General features: G+C 42.0%; 1 long non-coding RNA gene across 1 annotated transcript; it reads left to right on the forward strand.

The window, feature by feature from the left end:
- The first annotated feature begins 513 nt into the window (after positions 1-513).
- On the forward strand, positions 514-4,693 carry LOC129695531 (uncharacterized). The gene is made up of 3 exons (XR_008723178.1): positions 514-825; positions 3,682-4,121; positions 4,476-4,693. It is a non-coding gene; the product is annotated as an uncharacterized LOC129695531 (long non-coding RNA).
- The last annotated feature ends 1,350 nt before the right edge of the window (positions 4,694-6,043 follow it).

Here is a 6,043-nt window from a genome sequence, read left to right on the forward strand (position 1 = left end):
TAAAATTAAATCAGAAATGCAGTGTCGCGCTTCAAGTGGAGGCAGGCAAGAAAATCACCAGCTGCTGATGAAGGAAGTTAGAAAGGGCAATCCCACAGTTTAGGGTTTTTCTTTAAAAGCTGGAGAGTGGGTAATGGTGAGAGAGATCGGGCGTAACATTGATCTTTGCAAGTGGTACAAAACAAGGCCGATCTTATTGCACAGTATGTAATCACAATTAGCCTAGAATCACAAGAAAGAAGTAGAAGGCGAGGAATTCGCCAACAGAGCCAAAAAACACACCAGCCCGTTTCCACGGGACGTTTCTTTGGGAAGATTGGTGTCCACTGCGAAGAGAGGGCCGGGGGCGTGCGTGAAACTGGACCCTTTCTCCAGAAACTGCGGGAACAACGTGGATCCGCCAGGGTCGCATCAGTCAGGGAACATCACGGCAACATTCACTGCTAACACGTTCTACATCGGAATCAACTCTTTGTGCAAAACATAAAGTGTTGGCGGAACCCGGCGGGCCAAGCAGCACCTGTGGAGAGAATAAAGAGGCGGCGTCTCGGGTCAGGACTCTAAGTTGTAGCAGGATTACTCTCTTTCGACCTAAATACGTGTCAGACAGGTCTATATTTTAAGTTGACATTTTAACTATTTTGAATTCGTCCATATTTCATTAAACATTTATTACTAATTTCCCTGAAATATTATACCAGTCGTTCAAAACAACACAATATTCGAGCCGTTAAGGAGATGTTCGAGCCAATGTGGGTTTTATTACATGAACGACATGCAATCAATATGGTGCAGTAACTATATTTATGAAGTTGATTTTTTAAGGTATGTTGCCGCGTTTTGCCCCCACCGCAATGTTCATATCAACTAACGCTACAATCAATATTACTTGATTTTATTGATAGCTCATCCAAAATCAAAACTTCCTTCAGCATTTGTGGGTTCCCTAGAAATATTAATTCCGATCCACCGGTTTTGCAACCTCAACATTTTTTTTTAAAAGAAAGCCCCATCGTTAACTATTTTAGTGCCCAATGCCCCTCACTGCCCAATGAACCAGTCAGCATTCTGGTAACTTTCCCCTGCATCCAAAGGCTTTATTAGGAAGCAAACAGAATGACTAAATGAAAATAGACACAAACAGCTGGAGTAACTCAGCGGGACAGGCAGCATCTCTGGAGAGAAATAAAGGGTGACGTTTGGGGTCGAGACCCTTCTTCAGACCTAAATGAACCCCCACTCATAGAAACGTAGAAAATAGGGGCAGGACTAGGCCATTCGGCCCTTCGAGCCAATACCGCCATTCAATGTGATCACGGCTGATCATCCACATATCCCTTGATTCCTCTAGCCCTAAGAGCTCTATTTAACTCTCTTTTGAATGCATCCGGTGAATAGGCCTCCACTGCCTTCTGAGGCAGAGAATTCCACAAATTCACAACTGTCTGGGTGAAAAGGTCTTTCCTCATCTCAGTTCTAAATGATGACCTACTGCTTATTTTTAAACCGTGGCTCCTGGTTATGAACATCGGGAACATGTTTCCTGCATCTAGCTTGTCCAATCCCTTAATAATTTTATAGGTTTCAGCGAATAATCCACAGCGAACTTCAACTCAAACGGCGGCTCAAACCTACATCACTTTAAAAAAAAGTGGTGATATTCTCCTGAGTCTTCAACTCTAATTATTTCCTCCCCAGACCTCCACACTGGAACTTTACCTGGTATAATCTTCAGTTGCTCTTCGGCCACAAAACCGATTTAGGGACTGCTGGTGGTTTACAATATATAAAATGCAGGTTCATCCGATATAATAACATTGGTAATTTGAAGCTCTAACTGGGTTTGGCCACAAACACTACACTGATCTACAAAATACTTTCAATATTTGTTTTCCATTTCCCATCAAACACAATGATAATTATTCCCCCCTTGCTGCGTCGAATAAGTTGGTTTCAAACTGGTTAATATTGTTACATTAAATCAGTATAATTTGGGCTTTCGTTCATTCTTTTTTTTTTGCATTCTCTCTTTTCCTATCTCGCCCGTCCCACCCCAAATCCCGGTAATTTTCTGACGCCGGTAAGAGTTCTTGCTCGAACTATAAATCCACAAGAAATCTGATCTATTGGGCATATTGTACGCTTGCAAATACATAGAGAACATCCGATTCGACTGTCTTCTATAGGTAAAACAAAACGCTATGTAAGATTAATGATTTCCTTTGGAGTAGAGACGTCAACTTGTTTCCTCACGTAAGAGCCGAACATTTATTTTACACGGTAGACTGTAGAACATCGGTTCGCGTTTCGACAAATCTTACCCTGAATGATCAATCGACTAGATTAAGTTTAGTACTACATCGAGTGTTCCTCCCTTACCTTGTTTTCTCACCACTTCCATGCAATACAGCGAGTTTTTATTTGACATCTGGAGGTGGCAGAAAAAAACGCTGCAATCCACTCAATTTACATCATTCCTTCCAATATATCTGCCGCAGCTTCACTTGACGTTAGCAAATCTTGCCTTTATAGTATGTTATGCTTAATCGAATTGTTTAACGTTTAGAACATGCCCTAAAACTACAATAATGACGTTTCTCTTCCCGGAATATTCATATTTTTGGTTTTGAGTTACTTTCAGATTCAAATACTGTGGCCAAAATATTTTAACATCTATTAAGACATTACACAAATCAAATGTCGTTCAAAAAGTATTGTGGTTGAGGGAAAGTGAAAAAAAACCAACAAAATATTGAAAGTATTTTGTAGATCAGTGCCTGTGGCCAAACGCAGTTAGAGCTTCAAATTAATGACCTTATTATATCTGATGAACCGGCACTTTATTTATTCCAAACTACCAGCAGTCCCCAAATCAGTTTTTTTAGCTGAAGAGCAACAAGATTGTACAAGGTGGAACGTTTTAATGTTGAGGTCTTGGAAAGAACAATTAGAGTTGAAGATTAATTTCCCCACTGCAGGGAGAATATAAAATGTTTTAATTGCAGATGAGCAGCTAAGGTGATGGGAGAAAGAGCGTAAAATATACAACATTGAACAGTACAGGTCTTTCAGCCCACAATGCTCGTGCCGAACATAATGCCAAAGTAAACTAATCTCATCTGCCTGCAAGAGACCCATATTCCCCCAGTCCTAGGATATCCAGCTGCCTGCCTAAAAACCTTTTAAATGCCACTATAGTATCTGCTGCCGCCACCCTGGCAGCATGTTCTGGGGAAAATAATGCCCCGCACATCCCCTTTAAACTTTAAACTTTGTTCCTCTCACCGAAAAGCTATGTCTAATCTTTAACATTTTCATCCGGAGAAAAAAGCTCAGATTCAACCTATTTTTGCCTCACTTAAGTTTATATACTTATACCAGGTCTTCCCATCAAACACTGATGTTCTGGAGAAAACAATCCATTTTTTTCAACCTCCCCTTATAGCTAATACCCCATAATCCAGTCAGCATTCTGGTAACCTTCTTCTGCATCAAAGTCTCTGCATTCTTTGTGCAACTGGGTAAACAGAACTGCATGCAATACTCAAAATGTGGCATAACCAAAGTCTTATTGAGCTGCATTTTGACTACCTGACACTTATACTCAATGACACAACCAATGAATGTGAGCATAACATATGTCTTATTTACCACTCTATCTACTTGTGTTTCCACTTTCAGGAAGCTATGGACCTGGACCACAATCCCTCTGCACATCAATGCCTTAAGGGTCTTGCCACAACTGTAGACCTTCTCCATACATTCAACCTGCCACAGTGCAACACCTCATACTTGTTTGGATCAAACTCCATCTGCCATTTCTTAATCTGTTTCTGCAGTAGATCTATGTCCCGTTGTGCACTTTGAGAGCCTTTCTCACGGTCTGCAACTCCAGCAATATTGGTGTCATCTGCAAACTTTCTAACTACATTTAGATGCGTCATTAATATACAGCACAAACCGCAGAGGTCCCAGCACAGTTCCCTGCGGAACTCCACTGGTCACAGACCTCCAAACAGAATAATGTTCTTCCTCCACAACACTGTGTTCTATGAGTAAGCCTGTCTTGTCATTAAGGATTTAAACGGATTATGAGGAACAACTTCTTCACACATAATAAGGTGTGTATATGGTTTTCTAATTATGCATTTTTGCACATTACCTTATTTTTTGCACAATTTTTGTTTTCAGTCTTCTAGAATTTATGCGTTACTAATGCCCCTGTCCCACTTAGGAAACCCGAACGGAAACCTCTGGAGACTTTGCGCCTCACCCAAGGTTTCCGTGCGGTTCCCGGAGGTTGCAGGTGGTTGCCAGAGGTTGCAGGTAGTGGAAGCAGGTAGGGAGACTAACAAAAACCTCCGGGAACCGCACGGAAACCTTGGGTGGGGCGCAAAGTCTGCAGAGGTTTCTGTTCAGGTTTCCTAAGTGGGACAGGGGCATTATGTATCATTTATGTTTTGTGCCTTTGGCAGGAGCTACGGACTGTAACCAACTACTGGAGCAGCCCTCCCTCAACCGGAAATGCCGGCACCTCTCTAGCTGATGACCTGAACTCTTTCTACACTTGTTTCGAGACGTGCAACATTACCCCAAATCTGCCAACTAACGACAACACCGCCAGCGTGCTGGCTAGCGAGGCTGGAGGGAGGGCTGCGTTGAAGATTAATATCCCCACTGCAGGGAGAATATAAAATGTTTTAATTGCGGATGAGCAGCTTAGGTGATGGGAGAAAGAGTGTAAGATATACAACATTGAACAGTACAGGTCTTTCAGCCCACATTGCTCGTGCCGAACATAATGCCAAAGTAAACTAATCTCATCTGCCTGCAAGAGACCCCATATTCCTCCAGTCCTGGGATATCCAGCTGCCTGCCTAAAAACCTTTTAAATGCCACTATAGTATCTGCTGCCGCCACCCTGGCAGCATGTTCTGGGAAAAATAATGCCCCGCACATCTCCATTAAACTTTAAACTTTGTTCCTCTCACCGAAAAGCTATGTCTAATCTTTAACATTTTCATCCTGAGAAAAAAGCTCAGATTCAACCTATTTTTGGCTCACTTAAGTTTATATATTTATATCAGGTCTTCCCATCAAACACTGATGTTCTGGAGAAAACAATCCATTTTTTTCAACCTCCCCTTATAGCTAATACCCCATAATCCAGTCAGCATTCTGGTAACCTTCTTCTGCATCAAAGTCTCTGCGTTCTTCGTGCAACTGTGTAAACAGAACTGCATGCAATACTCAAAATGTGGCATAACCAAAGTCTTATTGAGCTGCATTTTGACTACCTGACACTTATACTCAATGACACAACCAATGAATGTGAGCATAACATATGTCTTATTTACCACTATCTACTTGTGTTTCCACTTTCAGGAAGCTATGGACCTGGACCACAATCCCTCTGCACATCAATGCCTTAAGGGTCTTGCCACAACTGTATACCTTCTCCATACATTCAACCTGCCACAGTGCAACACCTCATACTTGTTTGGATCAAACTCCATCTGCCATTTCTTCATCTGTTTCTGCAGTAGATCTATGTCCCGTTGTACACTTTGAGAGCCTTTCTCACGGTCTGCAACTCCAGCAATATTGGTGTCATCTGCAAACTTTCTAACTACATTTAGATGCGTCATTAATATACAGCACAAACCACAGAGGTCCCACAGCACAGTTCTCTGCGGAACTCCACTGGTCACAGACCTCCAGACAGAATAATGTTCTTCCTCCACAACACTGTGTTCTATGAGTAAGCCTGTCTTGTCATTAAGGATTTAAACGGATTATGAGGAACAACTTCTTCACACATATATGGTTCTCTAATTATGTATTTTTGCACATTACCTTATTTTTTGCACAATTTTTGTTTTCAGTCTTCTAGAATTTATGTGTTACTAATGCCCCTGTCCCACTTAGGAAACCCGAACGGAAACCTCTGGAGACTTTGCGCCCCACCCAAGGTTTCCGTGCGGTTCCCGGAGGTTGCACGTGGTTGCCGGAGGTTGCAGGTAGTGCAAGCAGGTAGGGAGAC

The sequence above is a fragment of the Leucoraja erinacea genome, chromosome 3 (genome assembly GCF_028641065.1).
Source record: "Leucoraja erinacea ecotype New England chromosome 3, Leri_hhj_1, whole genome shotgun sequence".
NCBI lineage: Eukaryota > Metazoa > Chordata > Chondrichthyes > Rajiformes > Rajidae > Leucoraja > Leucoraja erinaceus.